The sequence below is a fragment of the Hermetia illucens genome, chromosome 6 (assembly GCF_905115235.1).
Source record: "Hermetia illucens chromosome 6, iHerIll2.2.curated.20191125, whole genome shotgun sequence".
Taxonomy (NCBI): Eukaryota; Metazoa; Arthropoda; class Insecta; order Diptera; family Stratiomyidae; genus Hermetia; species Hermetia illucens.
The window spans coordinates 72327810-72353279 of NC_051854.1; the positions used below are offsets into that span (position 1 = coordinate 72327810).

Here is a 25470-nt window from a genome sequence, read left to right on the forward strand (position 1 = left end):
GTAAAACTATACACGGCCATGAGAGAATTCGGTATCCCGACGAAATTAATAAGACTGACTAGGCTGACCCTGACCAATGTGCGAGGCGGCATAAAAGCAGCAGGATCACTCTCAAGACCATTCGACATGAACAACGGTCTACGACAAGCGGATGCGCTATCATGCGTCCTCTTTAACCTGGCCCTCGAGAAAGTGATCCGTGATGCCGAGGTAAATGCAAGAGGTACGATCCTCTTCAAGTCCACCCAACTACTGGCCTATGCTGACGATATCGACATCATGGGAAGAACCACCCGAGATGTACAAACTGCCTTCATCCAGATCGAGCAGGCGGCGCGAGATCTTGGGCTGCACATCAATGAAGACAAGACAAAATATATGGTGGCAACGTCAGTACCGAAGACGAATCAACCAACAACATCAAACCGCACTGGTCAAACACAAACACGAAGAAGAATAAGGATAGGAGAATACAATTTTGAGACCGTTGACAATTTCTCCTATCTAGGGTCGAAAATCACAACCGATAAAAACTACGATGATGAAATCCGCGCACGGTTGGTTGTCAGCCAACAGAGCCTATTTCAGCTTACAAAGACTGTTCCGCTCGAAACGTCTCACCATAGGGTCAAAGCTTTTACTGTACAAGACTATGATCTTGCCAGTCCTCATGTATTCCTCGGAAACTTGGGTTCTTAGCAAGAAAAATTGCGAACTCTTGGCCGCGTTCGAGAGAAGAATCCTCCGAAGAATTTTTGGCCCCCTACATGAGGATGGACGATTCCGTAGCCTACACAATGACGAAATCTATGAGCGATACCATGACCGTCCGGTTGTGGATAAAATCCGGCTCAATAGGTTACGGTGGGCGGGTCACTTAATCCGTATGGATGAGGATGATCCCACCCGGAAAGTCTATAAGGGCAATATCTATGGTAGAAAAAGAAGACGAGGCAGACCCTGCCTAAGATGGAGCGATGGCGTAGGTCAGGACGCCAGACAGCTTTTAGGGATATCGGATTGGTGGACCTCGGCGCAAAACCGGGATGTCTGGAGTTCCTTATTAAGGCAGGCCTAGACCGGATACCGGTTGTTGGGCCGTTGATGATGATGATGATGATAGTTGTTTAAGCGATTTCGCCGGATTTTCTCCAGCAGCCGCATCTTTGGAGCTAGCCCCATGAAACCCAGTCTGCTTGCGCATTTAACCTCTTCCGTCGTTACATCACATGCTATTCAAATGGCCTGTTTGGACATCGCGAGATTCTTTTCCGCCATTGCATCAGCATGTTACTTACCAAATGGTATATTTGGCCTCGACATGACTTTCTTCCGTGTCATCAATTCGCAGCGCAACAGCAGGTGTCGATTTGCCGCCAGCAAGAAAATTTATAATAATAAACAAGTGTTATTGTGTTGTGTACAAGAACACTTTCAAACCAATGTGTAAATACGGAAGGGTCAAACATATGTGACTTAAAGAATAGCATTACTTTTAATTTTTAGTAGTCAAAAAGCCTCTGAACAGAGCTAAAGTGTTCTAACCGGGAACACTTTATTTCGCGCGATAATATCTTTAACTCACTTATAGAATTAATTAGTGAAATTGTAAAAAAGAAAAAAGTAGAATATTGTGTTGTAGTAATAAAAGGTTTGTAGAAGTGGAAACGCGAGTCTTTTTAAGGTTTTGTGTGAAACAAAACCTTATTAGAATGGTGACGGTGTCTGTCTGTCCGTCTGTCCGTCTGTCTGTCTGTCTGTCTGTCTGTCTGTCTGTCTGTCTGTCTGTCTGTCTGTCTGTCACACCCGATTTATTCGGAAACGGCTAGACCGATTGTCACGAAAATTGGTGAGAGTATGTAATCTGGTGATCCCTTTACATGCAGTAAGTGGCGCCATCTTGCGTTAAGTTTAAGGGGGGGCTCTCCGTACATGTGAATGGAGGGTGCAAATTTTTTTTTTACAGAATGTAGCCAAGTAGGGTATCAAATGAAAGGTCTCAATTAGTACTTTTCGAATCTGGTTCAATATTTGATATTAGATGAAACATAGGGGAGTAAGGGTTGAAAATATGACCCACAAAAAGTGTAACAGGTCTCGTTCTCAGAACCTATCCAACCGAAAAATCTGGAAAAAATCACAGTGGTGCACCTCTACGAAATCTAGGCCTCAAAATATATCCGGTTCCGATATCTGCACAAATAAAGTTAATAATAGTATATTTCCACATTTTAGAAATTTACCCGGCACCCCCCCTTATGTTCATCCCAGAAATACAAAATTTGGCATGAGTGTAACGAAGAATATAATGCACAGTTTGGTCAAGTTTGAAGAAAATCCAACTATTATTAACAAAGTTATTGGGGGCGAAACTTTACAATTTTTTGTGAATTTCGTGCACTCTACAACCCGCATGACGTCATCATCACATATCAATTCGTCAATACCACTACGAAATGAGTTCTTATGAATTGGGTCGCAGACAATTATTTTGTTTTAGTTTTTTAGTTATTTGTCAACCCGACATGTGTGTATGTAGGTATATAATATATGCGTGCTAATGAACTTTGCGGGTAGTGCCTAATCCAGTTAGATATAAGACGTAAATCGGAAATATGGGTACGATAAATTTAGATACGTGCATATATGTGTACAGTAGGTAATAGGCAGTTTGTTTGTTTAGGGTGAGCGTGATATCTATGGCTCTAATATGTACGTATGTCTCGTAGTTTGGAAAAATATGAAGGATTATGTTGGATTTGTAGCTATATACGGACAGAGAAATGTGCGTCTCTTACATAAGATGAACACAAAACCTTTATACCCGAAGCGCGAGCTTCCGGTATTCCGACTTGTTTTTAACTAAATCCAAGTCAATCTACGTAAGTATAATTCCTAACCTTTTAGCCTTGTCTGTTCCAATAGTTTTTGATTACACCATCGTTCCGAAGTTAAGTTTCGGCAGCCCGGAACGAGAGCAACCACGGTCCTCTAATTAAAAATCCAGGAGCTAGTGCGCGAGCTTGGCCAACGCCCAAGCAGGGTAGCCCATTGGAAGAGGCCGTCTAGGATATCGCCGAAACAATAGTTATTGCGATTTTTTGGTCTTTGCTTTCAAAATTTATTGAGAACTGGATAGTCCAGTTTTCGACTACTATCCTCTCGCAAACAACATATATTAAATGGGGAGCTGAAAGCAATGCATGCTGGCGAGCTTTATGCTTTTCATTGCAGCCCCAAACCATTAGTGGTGAAAGTTCCTCAAGGAGCCCTCATGTATGTGCTCCACCAAACAGATACTCACCACCAATTGAACAGATAAAGGGGAGTTTAAGCATCTGCTCAAATTCCAGTCAGATCTAGTTCAAGGACTTGTGATTATACCCACGAAAATCAAATGCGTCCCAATGTTTTACTCTGTCATGTTTTGTATTCCAGCTACATTGTTGCCTTGTCTTCATCTCAGAAAAAGTCGTTCCCATATCGTACGAAGGGAAATGAAATGTCAATTTGTGTCATTGGCAGGGAGAAATTCTTTGTGATGTTTCTGAGAAAGGAGGGAGCAAAGGATTAGAAAGTGGCACTGTAGTGCATAACTACTCAGTTGGAAACATACAGTTTCACATGCACGTGACTGGATAAAAATAGAGTTTTCATCATGGAAAGTAGATATTCGAATGAATCAAAATGTGGATAAAACGATATTCTTTGGGGGAGATTGTAAATGATGGATATCAATGAAGATCAGTCATTAATGAGGTTAGCTATAAAGGCATCGATAGTAGATATGTATATATTCTAAAATATAGAACATTCACGTCCTTTAAAATTGGTAAAGTCCAGAAACCTAGAGAGAGAAGAGGGGCTTGCCTCTAGTCTATAAAGATAGATATAGATATAGAGATTTAGAGTTTGTTTTGCTATTAAAGAGCGCACCTCATTGTATCAAATTAAATTAGGCAGTTAAAGGGGTTCAAATCCATTTACGTTTACTTCTTCAGGGGACTATAAACATGCTTACAGGTCCCCCCCCTCCCCCCGTAAGGCATACCACAATCCTTGTGAATATACTTCATAAATGTTTCTTAAGATATCAAATGTCTTTTTATCATTTATTTCTGCAGGAGTTTCTAAGGTAAGCGTGCATGTTGAAGTGAAATTATATCTATTATTTATACGGAAGTTTGCTGATAATAGGGTTGTCCTTTCAATCTCGCTTTGGGATCAGGTGGTATGAATCCTTGAGAGTAACATGAGGATTTTTCAAAACGTTATGAAAATGGGGCTTACCATTGGAATATTTGAAGAAAGAAGTTCTACGTTATTGAAGAGAGTTTATATATAGATCCTTGAGAGAGGATTGGAAAATCGAAAATAGGGTCTATTAGCATATTTCTTATTTTGGAAAGCTTCTAGCATAACGCATGGTATATCTCTTTCAGGGAGTACGTGAGTTTTTTTAAAATGAACCTGGAAAATGCAACTGAAGACATGTTGGTTCCAAGCCCAAAGGGAACAAGTTTTGAAGCAATGTACTCAATACTACCATTCGTGAAATAGAAATAAAATGCTGAGATCAGGCAAAGTAATCAATCCGAAAACTATCGTTTTTGTTTGCTCAATAATCCTTAAATTGACTAGAAAAATTGTTGTAATCGCTTGTTCAATTTTCCTAATTAAACTCGAAAAGACAGCATTTTTAACTGTATTTGTCACTTGCTGCGATGAGGGTCAATACTCGAGGTACTTTGCTTGTAGCCTCCATACTTTATTGTTCTTCTTTAAGCAGAGCTATTTGATACTGTTGGGCCTATGGTGAGAGTGATCCTGCTGCTTTTTCTGGCCTCGCACATAGGTCAGGATCAACTCAGGCAGTCTTATCAATTTCGTCGGGTTACCGAATTCGTTCATGGCCGTGTATTGTTTTACCTTGGCTATGCTATCATGATGTTCTGGTCGTATGAAGTCATCTGGCCTTGCAAAGTTATAGATGTTACTCAATCATGTAGTACCTTTATAATTGCTGCACTCCCTGATATCTCCGTTTTTATATATGGGATAGATCATGCCATTATCAGGTATTGATTTGCTATCTGACACCTTGAATACAAGTTGATAAACGGGTTGGTGTAATTGGTCGCCTCTATATTTAACCGATTTGGTTGTAATTGCCTAGGCTTCTGCGGGTTATGCTTCTAAAGCCGATGGATTGTACGGTCTGTTGATTCCATGCCGCAAGCGACTCAACAGACGGAAAACGAAGCCTGGGAAACCAAAATATCTGTGAACTCAAGAAGCACAGGGAGCAACCGCACGAGGCACAGAGGGTGGAAGTTTTACCAACAAGTCCGCAGAATTAAGCCTTGTACACCTCGATCTTCATCCTGCCGAGACAAAGAGGGAAATCTGATTTCCGACAAAATGGGCATATTTGAGCGATGGGTTGAGTATTTTGATGAACTGCCGAACAACCAGAATATCAGTGAGTTGAAGATCCCTTTAGCTGAAGACGATGGACATATACTGTCACCACCAAATACAAAAGTACTTAAAAATCAAAAGTCGCCAGGACTTTCAACTGAATTAGTTAAATATGAAGGCGACCAATTACACCAAAGATACGCCCAGAGTATCATTGACCCATAACAAAGAGGATTCACTCCAGGGAAATCAGCAACAGATCAGATTTCCTCTATGCGGCAAGCGATGGAAAAACTGTTGGAATATGGCCATAAATTGCACCATTTTTTCATCGACCGTAAGCGCGCCTATGAAAGCGTAGCGTACATGGTCATGAGAGAATTCAGTATCCCGACGAAATTGATAAGACTGACTAGGCTAATCCTGCCAATGTGCGAGGCCAGATAAAAACAACAGGATCATTCTCAAGACCATTCGACATCGGCAACGGTCCAAGAGAAGGGGATGATCTATCATGCGCCTTCTTTAATTTGACCCTGGAAAAATTGAACCGTGATGCTGAGGTAAATCCGAGAGGCACTATCCTCTAAGTCTACCCAACTCCTTGCCTATGCCGACGATATTGACATCCTGGGAAGAATGACCTGAGACATTTAAACTGTCTTCATCCAGATGGAGCAAGCGACGTGAGACCTCTGATCAATGAAGGCAAAAACAAAATATGTGGTGCTAACGTCAGCATCAAAAAACAGCCAACGAACAACATCAAATCGCATTGGTCAAACGAGAGTAATAAACATAGGAGACTACAACTTTGAGTCCATTGATAATTTTTCCTATCTAGGGTCGCGAATCGCAAGCGATAATAGCTAGGATGATGAATTCCCTGCACGTTCGAGAGGGGAATCGTTCGAAGAATTTTTGGCCCCTTACATGAGGATGGACGATTCCGTAACCTAGATAGCGACGAAATCTATGAGTGATACCATGGTTCTGGATAATACCCGGCTCAATAGGTTCCGATGGACGGGTCACTTAATTCGTGAGGATGAGTATGATCCAGCCCGGAAAGTATTTAAGAGCAATGTCTATGGTAGAAAAAGAAGACGGGGCAGACTTTGCTTGGTGGAAGTCTTCAAAAGACTAACCCCAGGGTTCATGGATTTTTACCCACTTGAACCATCTCTCGTCAAGCTACGACTAAGATTTCCCTATCCATCAGTTTCCTTTGCATATTTAAGTTTCGTTTTATTGGGAGAAGACCTTGTGGTTTGGATTTACTCTTTTCAGTCGTCTCAGTATATTAGCTGTGATTGTAGTCGGTGGCTATGTTTAATTGATTGGTCTTTGATGACTTCACTAACCAACTATACTTTCAGGTTCATTACGAATGAACCAGGGAGCATCCACTATGCTTCCAAGCACTTTGGATTCTAAACTTTCCATGACCTTTAGGTTTGATTCTTTGGCGCAGACCCAGGTTAGATACCGTACGTCTATACAGGTCTTAGGATCTGGTTATAAATTAGGAACTTATCGTGGATGGTCAGCTGGGAATTCCTGCCAATACCCCGTACATCTGTCTGGATTTGGCATTTAGCTCGTCCTTTTTTCTTATATTTGACCTCACTCGCCTGTGTCACATCCTGTTCGTTTATAATGAGTTTAGCTGGATTTTCTTTTGCTGTGAAGTTCATGTACGTTGATTGCTTTAGTTTAATTTTATTTTCCATTTCTTGGTCCTTTCTCCAATGTTTGCAATAGCTGGTTGTAACTTTATTTTTGCTTCTTCGGCAGTTTGACCGTTGATAAGGATAGCAGTGTCATTCGCAAATGTCGTTATTTTCTCTTCTTCACAGGAAGGTTCATCATTGGTATACAGGAAAAAAAAGTTGGTCCCAAGACATTGGCCCACGGTACACCAGCTGCAATTTTTTGTCAGTTGACTTTTAATAGGCACTCTGATATATATGATTTTAAGATATTGAAAAGTTGTTCTGGGAAGTCTCTATGCAATTTATACAACAGATCCTGATGCCACACCTTATCAAATGCCTGAGCGACATTGAGAAAAATTTTTGTCCATTGCATTTTTTATCGAATTCTTGATCCTGTGCACCTGTTGGATTGTGGAATGTTTTTCGCAGAAATCGTATGGGTGAGGTGGTATTAGATTTGGATTCACAATGATTTCCTTCAGTCTCTTAAGGAAAAGGCTTTGAAATAGCTTGAGTGCAGTAGGGAGTAGCGATATTAGTCGACACGATTCGACTCTACTTGGCTCCTTCCTAGTTTGAGGACCATTATAGCTTCGTCGACTTTCCATTGTCGAGGGACGTATTTTAATCTAAAAGTTGCATTAATTATTTGTAATAATTTGATTAGACCTCTTTCTAGCAATTCTTTTAGTATTCTCCCTGTAATTATTTTATAGCCAGGAGCCATATTAAAAGGCACATTGGTTCTAATTTCTCGGCTCATTTAGTTTTACACGGCATATTGGATAACGGTCTACTTTTCTGATTGGGGTTTAGCATGTAGACGCTTGTGTATCTAGAGGCTGGAAGAAACTTTCTAGACAATTCGCGTTCCTGTGTGGAATTGCCAAATTTCCCATCAGGCACGCCCTTTCGTGTGGATAAGGGAACGCTCGGTGGATGCGTTATGGGCATGCACATCAGGAGATGTGCATACATGGGCATGCCGATGCCCAAACCGGTTATTTGGGAAGAAACGCCTACCCGTGGATAAAAATTGGCTATGGGAAGGACACCCAGAAATGAAACCAAATATAGCGGACGAGAGGGGTAGTTTTCTTACAGTGCAGGGCTTCGGAAACCCAGTGCCGGCGGTTTTTCGGAGTGGGCAAGCGGGCTCCCGGCCGTCGATATCTAACGACCGCAGTGCCTCAGTAGTGATAAACTTGGCTACTTTTGTATCTAATGCTAAAAGAGATCTTAGTGGAGTGGAAATGAGATCTACACCGGATCCTTTTCGGAAAAGCTCCAAACTTGGGAGGTCAGCACTGAAGGCAACTTTACCCCTAGGCAGTCGAGAATCGTCGAGGGACTCAGAAAGGAACTTGAAGAGTCCCCAGACTGACATAACTATCGATGCAGTAAAGTACGATCGTGGAAGGCAGCAAACTGCAACAACGTTTGTTTCATTGGGGGAACGCATAAATGAACTCTGTGAGTTCATTAAAAAGAGGCGGAATATCCACCAAAATATCAAGGTTCTGATACGAGGTCTTAAGTTGTCCTATATTAGGGCGGTGGAGGGGAAAAAAGCCTAAGCGTCATGTGATAAAGTCACACGGGAGACGCAGGTGACGCCACCTCAACGTAAGATACCTGAGAATACGGGCAACCGGAATAGCGATGGAATAAGTGAATGCCTTGGTGCCCGACAAGCGACCAAGAAGAAAAAAGGCTTCTCGCCCAAGAAAGCTGCGCCGGCAAAAGTTCCGGGTAGTTCTTCAATTGAGGGTCTAACTGTGACAAAAGGCCTACAGCTCATAATTCCGATGAATGGACAAAGGTGGGCGGCAAAAGCGGCACAAAGAGAAAAAGAAGACTCATCCGCAAGTAATCATTATTTCCAATAAAGGAGATATGTCCTATGCCGACATTCTTCGGGAAATCAAAGCCATTCCGGAATTCACAGAACTGAGTGGCAGTGTGAGTCGTATCAGGCGTACGTAAAAGGGGGATCTGTCGCTGGAATTAAACAAATCTAGGGAAAAGATAGAGGATGGGTTTCGCGGCCAGGTGGAAAAGGTGCTAGGTCAGCAAACAAACGTAAAAGCTCGGAAGCTACAAATAGTAATCGAGTGCAAAGATCTAGGTCACATCGTCAGAGGATATCTGTGCCGCGCTAAGGGAACAATTCAACCTTAGTAACCTAGAAGACAGTGCCATCAAAAGGATGAAGAAGGCATGTAGAGGAACACAGACAACTATTATTAGCTTGCGGGTGGAATCAGTGATTAAACTGATTACCGCGGGCAAGGTAAGAATAGGTTGGGTCGTGTGGCGACTTAGGGAGCAAATATCTCTCAAGAGATGCTTTAGATACCTCGACTTTGGTCACTTTGCGGCAGCATGTACTAGCGAGTACAATACATCAAAAAGGTGCAGGATGCGTGGTGAAGAGGGCCACTTTATCAAAGATGGCGTCAACAGCGTCCATATCTACAGTCGCTATGCTCCACCTAGTGCAACATTAGCGCAATATGAGGAAATGCTAGACAGCTTGGTGTTGGATGCTAGAGACCACAACCCCAAAATCTTTCCCGGCGATTTCAACGCATGGGCTTTAGACTGAGGAAGTCGAGTGACGAATGCCAGGGGCCAAATGTTGCTTAAAACATTCGCGGGGCTGGAGATCGTACTCGCCAACGTTGGATGGGGGCCCACATATAGCTGAGTGGTCCACTGGAGCTTTCGAAGAAGAAACGTTCCTGACGGCTTTAGAAGGAGGTTACGACCCGAAGGGAACGGCGCTCGAAAAAGTGAGCCAGTTATATAAACAGATAACTGAGGCACGCCACTCTACAATGCCGCCACGGAAGTTCCATTACAGTTCCACAAGTAGCGGTGGTGGAACCAAGAAATCGCGCTGTCGAGAGCATCGTGCCTGCGAGCGCAGAGGCTTTGCCAAAGGACTTGAGGGAAGTCAAAACATCAGCAGTCGGAGAGAGAATACCGCGATCTTAGAAGTAGCCTTAAGAAGGCTATACGGTAAAGTAAGAAGAATTGCTGCAAGTTGTTGTGCCTTGAAGCAAATACGTGGGGCGCTGGTAACAAGGTTGTAATGAACAAAATTAGTGGACAAAAATCACCCCAAGTGACGTGCCCGCGATTTATGTTCAAAATAATCGTAATTATTTTCCCACAACAAGAAGAAAGCGGCCCTCATCCAAAGGTTCAACAGGACGTCTTCACAATCTCCGGGGTGACCGAAGAGGAACTACGGGAAATCTGTGGCTGAATTGGAGAAAATAAGGCTCCGGGATTGGACGGGATTACGAACAAAGGCCTGGAGTTGGCTGCTAAAATCAGGCCCGCATGGTTCATAAACACATTTGAATCATGAATGGTTGAAGGAATGTTTTCCGCTCATTGGAAGAGGCAGAGGTTGGTTGTGTTACCGAAGCCCCAAAAACCACCTGGCACACCCTCTTCATATCGCCCTATCTATCTGTTAGACACTATGGGGAAGATGTTGAGGAGGGGGATATACAACAGGCTGCTTCCGTTCGGGTGGTCTATCGGAGCGGCAGTATGGGTTTCGTAGAGCGCGGTCCCGGGTTAATGCCATTACTACGGTCGTCGACCTGGTATGGGAGGCATAGGTCGCTAGTAAGTGTTGCGCGGTGGTAACACTGGATGTCAGGAATGCCTTTAATTCAGTCAACTGCGGTTGGATTAATGGCACCCTGGCTAAACTGGGTGTCCCTGGTTACTTAGCTCGGATAATCGAGAGTTACCTTTTTGACAGACTTCTTTGTTACGAAACGGATGACGGACCGAAGGAATATATTGTGAGCAGGTGTTCCCCAAGGCTACTGGAGCCCTTGCTGTGGAACATAATGTATGACGGAGTGCTCGGTCTCCGCGTGCCAAAGGAGACAACATTAATTGGTTTTTTAGACGACCTGGCATTGGTAGTAGTTGAGAAAGACCACCAGGACGTGGAACTGTATGCAAGTGAAACCATTCATGCTATCAATGCATGACTCCAAATGGTAAAGTTGGACCTGGCGGAAGATAAGACGGAGGCGGTCCTTATTACTAATCGCAGCAAAACAACACTGTCAAAATCCAGGTTGGTAATTACGAGGTTGTTTCAAAATCGATCATTAGATACCTGCGGATAATGATTGATGCCAAGTTGAGCTTCAAGGGGCACCTGGACTATGCTCGGGAAAAGGCATCAAAGGCTAGTTCATCTCTAGCAAAGATGATGCGTAATATTAGAGGGCCAAAATCTAGTCGCCGGCTGCTTATCGCAGGGGCTCTGAAATCCATCCTGCAATACGCGGTGCTTGTCTGGCCGTGCGCACTGCATAACACAGCGAACCAGAGAAGAGTAAGTTCGGCCTACCGGCCAATCGGGCTGAGGGTGTGAAGTGTATATAGAACGGTATCAGGTGAGGCAGTGTGTTTAATAGCGGGAATGATTCCCTTGGATCTTCTGACGAATGAGGCACACGGTCTCTAAAAGAAGAAGGAGGGTGAATCCGGCCGAAATGACGGTGGATTTCCTAAAAGCCACTAGGAAGGAGCTGTATCGGAGATGGCAGCAATGGTGGGATAATTCTAAAAAGGGCCGCTAAACCCATACACTGATCCCGTGTATGAGAGATGGGTAGAGCGCCAGCATGTAAAACTGAATTACCATCTAACGCAGTTCCTTATGGGACACGGTGGAAACAGGGACTACTTGCACCGTTTCGGATTGGATGAGCCTCCAGACTGTCCCAAATGCGCCGCTACACCCGAGGACCCGAAGCATGTTATGTTCCACTGCCTGAGATTCGCGAATGAAAGAAGAAGGTTAAACGATGCCCTCAACGCAGTTATCGGACCCTCTAATTTCGTGGAGGAGATGCTGAGGTCCTCAGCAAACTAGAGTGCGATAAGCGGAACAGTAACTGCAATACAGGAGAAGCTGAAGGAACTGGAACGAGCTCGGAAAGTGCAACGGACGCGTGACTTAGTTTTTTTGGTGTAAACCAGAGCCCGCTTAGCGAAATAATACTTCACGGTGGTCCCGCGTGAATATGGATGGAGAAGTGGGGGTGGTTTTAGTGGAGGAGAATCCCACACACTGCTGCAACGTGGCGCAGCAGCGTCCTTTTAAGATTTCCAGAGAAAAAAAAGATAATTCGCGACCTCTTCCTTATCCTGTGCAGAAGGAACCCACTGCCCGTTTTCCTGTTTAATAGGTGGGATTTGTCATATAGGTCTTCTTAAATCTTTGTTAGTTGAGGTAATTAGCTAAAAGTATCAAATGAAAGGTCTTGATTAGCACTTTCCGAAGCAGACTAATTTTAACATTGGTTTCGAAATTTTGGCAGATCAAGATTGTCTCTTTCGCGTCAAATTATTACTATATCGTGTGCCCAAATATTCTTGCATAAAAAATCAACAAAATCCTTTGCACCAGAAGTGCCCAGCTTCCGGTTTTTGACTCATTTGAGTTTCCTCTGCTTTACTTTCTACAGGGTGCGGCAGCATAACTTCCTTTTTTCAAAACTCAATAAAAACTATTGTACGCATCGGAAAATATTTATTTATTTTTTATAATGTAGGTACATGTCTAAAGTTTTTATTTACATTGTTTTGAAAATCAAAGCTGTTAGGTGACGTCCCCCATTCTCCATACATTGCGTAAACCGATTTCTGGCGTTTGTCATGACTCTTGTTAGCATAGCAGGTGTTATGTTGGCAATTTCTTCTTGGATGTTGGTCTTCAAATCTTGTAGGGTTCTTGGACGGTTCACATAAACACGGGATTTCAAAAAACCCCATAGAAAAAAATCACAAGGGGACAGATCTGGAGAGCCATCTGGAGTGCCGGCCATTCCAAATCGCCTCTAATTGAGATAAGGCGCTCTGGAAAGTGTTCCCTCAAAACAGCCATCGATGCTCTTGAAGTGTGTGCTGTTGCACCGTCTTGTTGGAACCAAGTGTCTCCTAAATCCAAATTTTCTAGCCGTGGGAAAAAAAAATTCTATAGCATGTTTACATACCGGTCCGAATTCACTGTCACTGTAACCTCATTTTCCTCAAAAAACCAGGGACCAATAATTCCAGCTGAGGAAATTGGGCACCACACTGTGACTTTGGGTGAATGCAAAGGCTTTTGAACGACATCAAGAAGAAGCTCACACGCGTTCATCCGAGAATTGAAATCACGTTCTGAAAGTTCCTGCACTATCGCCATCTTATAGGGATGAAAATGAAGTTCATCACGAAGAATTCTTCTCACAGAACGATCGGATAGTCCAAGGGCAGATGCGTGTTTGCGCGCAGAACGCCGTGGCGATCGCAACATTGACGCTCTCACTGCTTCAATGTTCTCAGGTGATCTAACGGGCCGAGGGACTCCAGTTCTTGCTTTTGTCGCACTTGCAGTTTGTCTGAATGTAGTGACCCATGTAACAATTGATTTGCGGTCTGGGACGGGAGCCAACGGGGCTAAATTAAAGCGATTCCGAAATGCACGCTGTGTTGCAATAACCGAACATCCGCTTGAAAAGTAAACCTGAACGGCAAAGGCACGCTCCTCACTCTTCCAACGCATGATGGCGACTGAACCGTGTCGGGACAAAACTTTACAGTATCCCCTCTTGAACGAGACCACTAGCGCTCCGCTATGACATCAACTAACTGAGCGGCGCGCATTTTAAAAAAGGAAGTTATGCTGCCGCACCCTGTAGTTTTAAGACTATCCTTCCCACTCGATTTACACACGGAGGCCGACTTTTGTCATCTACTACGACTAATTTTGTTTTATTATAATGCTCTTGATTAACTTAGTATTTAGGCGTCGGAACTATAGTTTTGTGGACACCTTCAATTTACCGCTAGGTTCCCCAAATTGTCAGGGTTATTGCTTATAAGGATGAAAACCTAAGGAATATCGGACTTCTTCGCCATCAAATTCGGCCTTTCTTTCCCGAAATTCAATTCAGTATAGGAGTGGTTAATTTTGTAGATATTGTACGTGAGTCCTACATACCGACTCTTGTAGGACTTACGTATAATATCTACAATATCTTTTTTTATTTGGTACAAGTCAAAGTAAAGGGCAGTAGCATATTTTTTCTGACCTACCTGATTACTGGAGCAACTTACATTAAGGTGTCCTGTAGTATGACTTAATGCTGCGTTACAACGTTCTTTACGATAATGACGGTTTGTAAACGGAAAATTCAAAAAATCGTCGCTGTTAATTAAAATTTCTGGCAACGTATCTAGAACAGAAAGCTTTGTGCATGCATTTGAATGTTTAATTTTGGCTTCCATCAACTGGGATTATAAAACCACAAACTTTGTAATAACGCTTGCTTTTCCATAATTACAAGACTTCCGCTGCAAGTAAGCTTTGCGGCCGCAAATTAAAAGAAAATGCGATAATATATACCACATTTGTACGTTCTGGCAGGAGTTCGCATTTTCCAACCTCGACCATTGAAATCAAACTGTCAAGTTCAAGATGTCTAAAAATCATCTTTTATGCTATTTGTGATGTTCTCATTTTCCTGTTCTCTCCACAAAGGCGGAACCTTGGCTATTTATGCGACATAAATACATTTCCGGAAAAATGTCACAGGATTTATGTTGTACAGCTGAAATGTCAATTGCAATTTTTATGTGTCAAGACGTCTCATTGTGAGGTTCGGAAAGAATTAGTCCTGTTTCCTTTTCAAATGCTCCCTCATCTCTTCCGTTCCATCTTTTCATCTTTACGTTCGATGTGTACATCAGAAAGATAATGGCACATTGATGAAAATGGTCTGCGCTTTTTATTTTACAAGGCCAAATGAAGTTGAGAATGCTGTCCTTACGATATCCTAGTTGATTTGAAGAGGGCCGAGCTTTTGTCGATAATAAATTTAATGTTGGATATTTCAGTGATAACGTAAAAGTTTTTTCTGTTTATTTCTGCTTTCACCTCACTTTGTACTGTTGTTGACAGTGCTCCGAAGGTTCTATGAGAAACTCAATTACATTGGAGTATCAACTAGTTTTTTGTTTCTGCATTGTCCTTGTACTTCCGAGATTCGAGTTTAGTTGACGGAATAATTAGCGGGGTTAGAGGGCGTGGAACTAAAGATTTTATGTAAAACTATATACTGTAAAGAATGTTTTAGAACTTAGATCTCAGGACGTTGAAGGGTAAGAAGAAAGGGTGTGTGTGTTTGAGGCGGGGGAGAGGTAAAGCCTCTGAGCACTCAGTCCTTAAGGGTCCACTCTACTTGATTCCCCCGTCTAACGGAATATTCTGGATTTGTTTATGTATGGTAGGGTTTCCGTTAGTGGATGTGATGCTACCCGCTGCAGTTGGAGCACATCAGCACCAAAAATATGAGGTCTGATGCTTCCATAGGCGGGGCACTCACATAGAAAATGTTCCGTGGATTCCGCTTCCTCAGCATAGAATGGACATGTATCATCTCGGATAATTCCAATTCTGAACATATGCCCAGCTAATGAATTATGACCAGTCAGAATGCCTACAATGCTTCTGCAAGTCTTCCCCCTGCTTTTCGACAGGATAAACTTTGCAGTATGTTTGTTTGGTTCTGACAGGGAAAGTTTGGTGTGTCTAGCAGCATTAAGGCTGCGCAGCTGTCATTATGGGAAGATTGGTCCCAGTTCTTGATTGTAGCATCAGCCAATGCTACCGACACCCCAATTGCTGGTTCCGGTCCGGGCATGGGGGAAGTTGAAGCCTCTTTTGCTAAGGCATCCGAGACTTCATTTCCTTCTACAAAGAGCTGCGAATTGAATATACAACATTCTGAGCTGCGCAGGACGTGGTGCTTATGGCATCGGTGATACCCAGACATACAGTTCTTGGCAGTGTGGCTAGTTTACAGTGAAAACTCTTCTGTTTCACTTTAACCCACCACCCTATGGATGCATAAGTGAACATCGGCCTAATGTTAGCAACATATATCCACATTACTATCTGAGGCCGAAGTATCCACATCGAGGTAAAAGTCCGGCTACACAGCCCATAAGCTGTGAGAGCTCGTTTCATCTTTATCTCTACGTGTTTTTTTCTAGAATAACTTCAAGATATTTCGTTTCTTCTTCTGCCTTTTTGTAAATAATACCATTGTGGTTTTATTTGGATTGTCTATCAAATAAACGGCACGCTTTATATTTTTACACACCATTCCGAGATTTCGACCAACAGCCACGTCGTCCGCATAAGCTTGAACGTGTATTGGCAGATTTTGCAATTCGCATAGTAGTGAGTTGATCATCATAGTCCACAGAAGTGACGGTAGCACACCTCATTCACGGCAACCTTTCGTCGCTTCCGTTGTTAGGTAGCGATCTACACCCACTTCAACACACAGCAATCTCTGCGCTAGCATAGTGTAGATCCACTTTATTAGAGTTTCGTCAACACCATGCACTTTGGCGGCATCACAGAGCTTTTGGAAGGACGGACAGTGAAAAGCCCCTTCAATGTACATGAACACTCCCATCGCTTACTCACCCTTCAGAGTTGCATCCTCTATCTTTCAAAACAAAGAATGGAAAGTAGACTCATAGGACTTTCCACTTTGGTGAGCATGTTGGGTTTCTTTTAGGGGGTGCGACCTTAGCGCCTTCTCGCGAAAGTAATGCTCAACCAGTTTCTCCAGACATTTCAGCGAAAATGATTTTAAACTGATTTGCCTCAAGTTCTTTGGATTTGAATAGTCATCTTTCTTAGGCTTTGGTATGAAGATTACCTTCATCTTCTGCCAAGAGGAAGGCAAGTAGTTCAAAGGAAGACATCATAGAAAAATATTTTTTAGAATTTGCTCTAAGTGCTCTGTACCCTCTATTTATGCCAGGTACTTTGAAGTGTTCAAATGGTGGTCCAACAGCTCTTGCATTTTCATTTGTAACCACCGCTCTCGCAGTGTCTCTATTCCCCTTAAAACACCTTCGTGTTGAAGGGTTTGCAGAAGCCGACAATTTTCTTCTTTCCACTTCTGAAACCTATTCTCCCGGGTAGTGTACTTCCAAGAGAATCTGTATAGACTCAACTCTGGAGTTCGTGAAAGTATCATCGGATTTTGTAAAAGAGTCCAACTTGGTCGACTCATGCTTATAAAGGACTCAGCACAACCTGGAAGTGTCCCTTTCATCTTCCACTTCCTCACAGTATCCTCTAAAAAAGGCTCGCTTCGAACGTTTTATGTCTTCATCTTTATTGCTTTTGCAAGCACGATTTAGGAATCATCTGGTTGATTTCCTGAGTCTTTGCACTTCTTGTTTTATCACGCTGGCGTCGGGAAATAAGATAGGGCTCTTCAAAGCGCTCTAAAAGTCTGCGATTCAGGGTTTTCAATTTATCTTCTATCGCCAAACGAGTCCTTAGTCGTCTAGGCTCAACTTTGTCGGCAAGAAATCAATTGAATTTTGACCAATCCGTTTCCCTAGCATTCGGTCTTTGATTACAGGCTTTTCGCCTGCAATAATCAGACTAAATTCTAAGTAACCGTGATCTGAGAGTGACACTTCATTTAGTATTCGCCAGTTTCTAATTAACTCTAACAACTTTGATCTGCAGATTTTTAGGTCAATTACTTCACTTCGCTTCATTGCTCCACGAACGTTCGTGGTAATCAGACCAGCTGAAGTGATAAAATCAAACAGCTTCTCTCCTCTAGGATTGCATTTGCAGCTGTCCCAACAAATATGCTGAGCGTTCGCATCAGAACCTATTAAAAGTTCAAGGTCACTTGATTCTGCATGCACTACCAGCTCCCTTAGTTCTTGCGTCAGCGGAGGACACAAACAATCATAGAGTAAGTAAGAAGAGGCAACTATGACGTTTCTCCTATTACCATTAACTTGGTATTGTAAGTTGACCACAACAAGGTCCTGGGAACAGAATTGTCTCAGCATGGTTGTCTCTAAAAATTGTGACATCAGAACACAGATCCTCGGGCTCGAGGATTTTTCATCGTAGAAGATCCTAGTCCCCTTGACTGATCCAATACCACAGATTCTGTTAAAACGAACCCATGGCTCTTTAACCAGAAATATAAGGACAGTCCCGCAACTTTGCCAACTTTGCCGCCAGCAGATAGGAAGAAGCTTTGACAAGCTGTCGGTTAATTTAAATAACTCTTATGTTTGTAGCCATAAGTGCAGTCTAATATGAAAATCGTCGCTAACTGAAAAGGCTGCTGCTTCAGTGCGGATCTCACCAGGATTACCAGCTTGTCCTCACCTACCACCAAAAGTTCCGCTTTATTGCGTCTGATTTCTTTGGATATCGCCACACTTGGTGGTGAAGCAACGTCCATGTAATCATTCCCAAGAAACTTCGCCCTTTTTCGCAGTGTCTTCCGTTGTCGGAGGCCCTCCCAACTTCACAGTGTCCGGGCTGCATGGGTCTGTTTCCGCATAGCGGCGTTAGACCAGTTGCGTCCACATTACCAGCTTCCCTTTCTTCCGGTTTTTCCGGGTAGAAATGGAGGAGAAGGTTCTGGCAGGCAAGCCTGCAGTGCCATCTCCTTTGCGGCTGAAGTTTCCTTCTGCCGAGCCTTACTCTCCTGTATTTTAGAAGAGTTAGTCGACAGTGTCACCGACAGGCCGGCCGTAGTCAGGTTTTCCTTCAGTTCCGCTCAATAAGGGAGTTGCTGTACTATCCTTTCTGGCTGCCGTGCCGTAGACCACGGGTGTAGGTTTTCAACTGAAGTGAAGAGTCTGTCTTCCACAGGTTTCTCCGTGGGGATCATGAATTAGGTGACAGCTCTAAAATTCGTGCCTGAGCCACGACCTGATTTCTCAGAGTCGCTTGTGGATTCGAAGTCTAAGGTCATCACTTTTCCGTTGGTAAATGCACAAAGCGTCTAAATACTCCTGAATAATGACCAAACCCACATCAGATCTGATTTGAAAAATCTGTTGCTATCTTTCTCTCCTTTTGTAGCTTTATAGCACTGTTTGGGATCCTTCATTCAGGTTGCATTGGCTATTATTTTCCGGCATAGGCTTGGTCAGACTGGAGTCGAGGTGCTCTCAAATCCCCAAACCGCATCAACCAATCGTTGTTTCGGCGGACTTTTGATTGATTTCCTATCGAAGACTTCTTGAAATTTATCGGCTAGTGCTACACCACTAATTCAAGGATTTGAGACATTTGTAGGCCCGTTAATCGCAAAGGACACTAGTTGTGTAATTCAACTTGAGTCATGCTGATGTAAAAAGGAATTTCATGGTACAGTTCACCGTAGCGAATCGGACGGTAATTTAAACATTTCATGGGACTTTTTTAGGTCTTGAGTAGAAGAAAATCGGTCCGTCCGTTTGTCTGTATGTCTGTCACTCGCGCTTTTCTCACAAATGGTTCTTATTCTTGATATGAAATTCGGTGGTAAGGTGGGAACTTTGAACCCTCATGCATGCAGTAATATCATCCTACGTTGACATTAAGGGGAGGAGTTCGCACACATTCCAAAAATGGATCTAATTTTTTTTATCAAATATAGGGATGTCAACTCGTAGTCTCGATTCATCATCATCATCAACGGCGCAACAACCAGTATCCGGTCTAGGCCGGCCTGAATAAGGAACTCCAGACACGCGGTTTTACGCCGAGGTTCACCATTCGGTATCCCAATAAGCTGTCTGGCGTCCTGAACTACGCCATCGCTCCATCTCAGGCAGGATCTGCCTCGTCTTCTTTTTCTACCTTATATATTGCCTTTATAGACTTTCTGGGCTAAATCATCGTCATTCATACGGATTAAGTGACCCGCCCACCGCAACCTGTTGAGCCGGGTTTTATCCACAACTGCACGGTCATGGTATCGCTCATATATTTCGTCGTGATGTAGGCTACGGAATCGTTCATCCTCATGTAGGGATCATAGTCTTGTATAGTAAGAGCTTTGACCCTATGGTGAGACGTTTCGAGCGGAACAGTTTTTGTACGCTGAAATAGGCTCTGTTGACAGCCAACAACTCTGCGCGGATTTCATCGTCATAGCTGTTATCGGTTGTAATTTTCAACCCTTGATAAGAGAAATTTTCAATGGTCTCAAAGTTATGCCACCATGTACGTTTTGCCTTCATTAATGTGCAGCCCAAGATTTCGGGCCAATGGCCGCCTGCTCGATCAGAATGAAGGTAGACTGTACATCTCATGATGTCGATATCATCAGCGTAGGCCAGTAGTTGGGTGGACTTGAAAAGGATGGTACCTCTCGCATTTACAACTGCATCGCGAATCAGTTTCTTGAGAGCCAGGTTAAAGAGGACGCGTGATAGGCTGCTGCTTTTATTTGTCCTCGCACATTGGTCACCCCAGTCAGTCTTATCAATTTCGTTCGGATACCGAATTCTCTCATGGCCGTGTACAGTTTTACCCTGGCTGACATGTCCATATTCCAACAGTTTTTTCATCGCTTGCCACACAGAGAAAATCTGATCTGTTGCTGATTTGCCTGGAGTGAAGCCTCTTTGGTATGGGCCAATGATGTTGAGCGAATGGGGCTATAGGGTCTAGCAAAATAGAGGAGAATATCTTATAGATGATATTCAGTGACGTGATACCTCTATAATTACTACATTGCGTGAAATCCCCTTTTATATGTATGGGACAGATGCCTTGTTGCCAGCCGTCAGGCACTGATTCGCTATCCTACACTTTGAGCATCAGTTGATGAACCACTTGGTGAGATTGGTCACCTCGATATTTAACCAATTCGGCTGTAATTCCATCGGCTCCTGGTGACTTATGGGCTCTAAGCCGGTGAATTGCACGGCATGTCTTTTCCATGCTTGGTGGTGGCAGCATTTGTCCGTCGTCTTCAGTTGGCGGCACCTCCAACTCGCCGATACGAGTATTTCGGTTGTTGAGCAATTCATCAAAGTACTCAACCCATCGCTCCAATATGCCCATTCCTGTCGCAAATTAGATTTGCCTCTTTGTCTCAGCAGGATGAGTATCGAGGAATAGAGCTTCATTCTGCTTACTTGTTGGTAAAACTTCCGTCCTCTGCGCCTGGTGCGGATGCTCTCTGAACTTTTCTAGTTCACAGACTTCTTGGCTCTCCCAGGCTTTGTTTTTTCGACTGTAAAGTCACTTCTCCGCTGGGCGAAGTTCGTGATAGGGCTCTGCGCATGCCCTCGTTCTTTGAGAATGCAATATTACTCGGTATGCAGCATTCTTCCATTCCGTTGCTAGCTTACATTCATCATCAAGTCAGTCTTTTTGATTTTTCTTGCGGTTGGGACCAAGTATGTTTCTGGCCGTATCAATGATAACGCTCTTCAGGTGGTTGCGAAAATCATTTGTTGATGTTTCATCTCCAGGACATCTGCCCGCTGCGGTTATTGTGGCATCCATTTTCCCCTTGTAGGTGTTACGGAGGACTGTGTTGCAGGTGGTATCGTAATTTGAGCTCCGAGCACTATGTCAACGAAATAGTGGTCCGAGTCTATATTGGGCCCCCTATATGTTCTTACATTCATCAAAGTTGAGAGGTGGCTGCGTTCGATCAGCACGTGGTCAATTTGGTTGAAAGTGGTCCCGTCTGGAGAAGCCTATGTATGTATGCGCAAACCACGCACTTCCAACAACCATTTCGTGCGATACTGCTAACTGAATAATCCGCGGCCTCTTATCATTGGTACCCTTATGTAAGCCATGGGAGCCAACGTATCGCCTGAATACGGGCTCCGTCCCTACTTGACTGTTGAAATCTCCAAGTATGATTTTGATATCATAATTGGGAAATCCTTCCAGGGTCCGCTTAACTGCCTCGTAGAAGGTGTGTTTTTGCGACTCTGCAGTCTCCTCTGTAGGGGCGTGAACATTAATGACGATTATATTTCTAAATTTGCCTCGCAAACGCAGAGTGCATAGCCTTTCGCTTATATTTTCAAAGCCGTTACCGGCAGTTTTCATTTTTGGCTGACTGATGAACCTACTCCGACCACATGGTTTATGGATGGCTGCTATAAGATATGTTGTAGCGGCTCTTCTCCATGAAACCAGTCCCCGTCCAGCGCATCTGTTGCAACGCTCTTACATCAACCTTATCTTGGGTATCGGCTAGCTGCTCAGCATCATACGGTCTGTACAGGGAGCGGCGCACTTTCTATGAGAAAATGTGCAAATCGTTATTCCGTTGTCGTTGCCGGATTCGTCCTTTTGAAATCCATCCAGTCCGAAGCTCTTTCCGTGACTTCGTAACTTCCATCGTTTTCCGTGTGGGGCTGTCAGCTCTACCCAACCCCCAACCTGGAGGACCAGTTGGTGCAATTCATCCCGTTTTTCAGCCGGGAGACTAGCCTTTATTCTTTTCCGTCTACAGTTTTTCATTAAGATAGAACTCTCAGTGATCACCACGTGGAGGTGGAGATAGGGTAGTGGAGCTGTTGAAGTTGGTTCAGCAGTCGTTCCCCAGGTTTTATGCTCCATCGTGGGTATCAATCCATGTTTCGCCCTGGGACCTATGCTACTCTTTGACCGCCCTAGAATAGTTATATTTCCCTTTAATCCAATGAACAATCTTTCATTTCCATTATTTTCAATAAAATGTAAATTTTGAAAGTTAAGAGTTTAATGTTCGAATCATTTTTTTGTAATCAGAAGATCTTATAGTTTTTAGATGAAACTGACAAGCTTTGAGGTAGCGGACTCGGTATTGATTGCACCAGATTTTGCTTTTGTGTCTTGAGTGTCGTATTCCTGACACAGAGCTTAGTTGAATATGTTTACATAATGTCCTATTATTCATGGAGCTAGAATCCTTACCATCTTGTCCTAAAATTCGCGAGCTTTTCTCATTCATCTCCCCTTAACATTTTCGAAATTCATTTTGTAGTGTGTAAGGATAAAATTTATCGCTTCCAGTCCTTACAGTTGAAAGGAGTGAGAAATTCTAGCACTTTTCCATTGGAAATTTTTGTCCCAGAATGACGCTTGCGCTGAAATTCCACTAGACACAATGCCCGTGAAAAGTATCCATGAAGATGACGGCTCCAAGAGTGTGATTATCCTGTTATGGGACTAGGGCGCTCCCTGTATTGCTCGTTCGTTAAGGATAAATGTTTGCTGGCGGGGCATAGCTACTCCTTTAGAGACGAGTGCCAGCGCCTGACGTCAGTTTTATACCGAAATCTGTCATGATTAGAGTCTCTCAAAACGGAATACGCGACAAAATATAGATTTTTGTGTCTATCCAGTATCGATCAAATATCTGTATCTTGGAAATTGGGAAAGTGGATAGAACGGCTAGAATCAGTTTTGGCAACGCGATGTGCAGGAGAAATCGGGCTGCGATGAGAAGGATTAATTCCGACTTCTTGGACTGAACTTTATGGTCCATCCGTCGGATGTAGGCGACGTTAGTGCCGGGAAAAGAGAGTGAAGTGTGAAGTGATGAGTGGATAGTTTGTGAAATGTAAAAATTAGTTCAATGCAAGCTTTCTCGCCCCTACAGTTTCCGGTGTTCCGCAAGGAAAGAACCAATAGCAGTCTGAATGGTTTTCCTGATTGGTACGAAACTGCGTAAGTGTATGGTTGCTCACGGTTGAACTAGCACCGTCTGTGCATTTATTTGTCGGTTCTTCTGATAAGCATGCATTTATTTGCCACGAAGCTATCTAGTATGAATAAATCGGGTTGAAAATATTTCAGTTGAGTATCATATTTGGGATTGCAGGAGTCATGGAATACTACATACCACCCAAGCGGATTAACCAGTGACATACATAGATTATGGTAGAAGTGATGGAATTTCGATATCGACCACAATAAGTGTTTCTGAATTAGACAAACAAGTCCTTAATTGAAGTTAGTTCTGGTACAGTAAGGCTGTATTTGTTCAGTGTAATTTCCAATTCTGTCCTCGTAATAAAAATCGATAAAGTGTTTTGAGAGTGGGATGTGAAGTATGTAATGATCAAATAATGGTGAAAAAGTGTGCCTAGGATCGATACTTAAATTTCAAGGCGAAAACGGATACCTTGCAGTAATAGGCAGCAGCAACGTGGATTGATTTCATCGTCTGCACTTAACGCTGGTACTGTATATTTTTCTATATATGTATGCACACTATATATCCACATGTACCTGTATTTATTTCAATATTCAACAACAATATGTAACTCGATACTATCCAGAATGGATTCTTAGCTTCTTGCCTCTGTTACACTCTATCCACTCCGTAAATCAGAATTATGTAGCTCCAGGGATACAACTGGGTCGTAGATGACAGGCAATTCCAATCAATTTAGAAGTATCTACCGTATCAAGTTTATTTATTTTCTGCCTCGGTTTGAACGTTAGGTGGGAGAGAAATTGGGTTTGATATTGACATCGTTCTCTGCATAACGAACTTATGAAATGTGGGTCTTTAGTTACAGGATATTGTCGTGCAAGTATCGAACGACAAAATGGAGTGGAGTCGTTGGAGTGCATGTTTGATTTACGCTTAGTTGCGGTTTCATGTCGGCAACCATGAAAATGGTTTGAAAGGAAAATTTGATTGTTTACATTTTGTTGAAAAACAGGACGTAAAGTTGAGAGTTGATGGTGTTTGGGGTTTGCAGGAAATCTGATAGCAGCTTCATCGTTATAGGGAGGTATCAATAAACATTACGAAACTGAAGGATTATATTTAAAGTTGATTTCAAACGGTAAACAAAATCCAAAAATAGAGAAAGGAGAAAGGGTCCTCTTTGACACTTCCTTCATCCCTCGCACATCATTAACGAAGTTGTTATGTATGCGATGCATTGAGATCGCACCAGAAAGTGAAACAGAACAAGTCGGGAAATTTGAAGCTGAACGCTTCAGGTATGAAAGATTTTGTGAATTGCTTATATAAGCATATTCAAATGGGGATTTATTCTTAGCTCGTAATGCTTATGCATTACGTTTGTCAGATTATTCACTCTAGTATGGAACTGACATTCGTTCTAAAAGTACTAATCAAGGCTTTTAATTTGATACCCCACATGACTATATTCGATGAAAAAAAATTACACCCCCCTTTTGCATGTATGGGGACCGCCCCTCTCCCTTTAACTCAAAGTACAATTATGTGTGTATCACTATATGCAAGGGGATTCATAGGTCCTACATTTCTCAAAATTTCGCACTAATAGGAGTTACCGTTTGTGAGATAATACGTGTGACAAACAGACAGTTAGTCAACCAAGTTTAGTAAGGTTTGGGTTTTACACAAAATCTTCAAAAAGGAATATCGCACACTCCAGGGGGCGGGTGCAAAGCTCAAAATAATAATCTTTTGCATTACAATTTAATTGGATTTGTGCCTTA

The 25470-nt window shown here is 42.9% G+C and overlaps 1 protein-coding gene across 2 annotated transcripts in view; it reads left to right on the forward strand.

Moving 5' to 3' along the window:
* The first annotated feature begins 23190 nt into the window (after positions 1 to 23190).
* The window catches only part of LOC119659948 (neuroligin-4, Y-linked), a 148450-nt gene continuing 146170 nt past the window's right edge, over positions 23191 to 25470 (forward strand). For both annotated transcript variants that reach the window (XM_038068294.1, XM_038068295.1), the window contains exon 1: positions 23191 to 24208. The gene's annotated coding sequence lies outside the window, so the exon portion shown is untranslated. The remainder of the gene's footprint in view (positions 24209 to 25470) is intronic.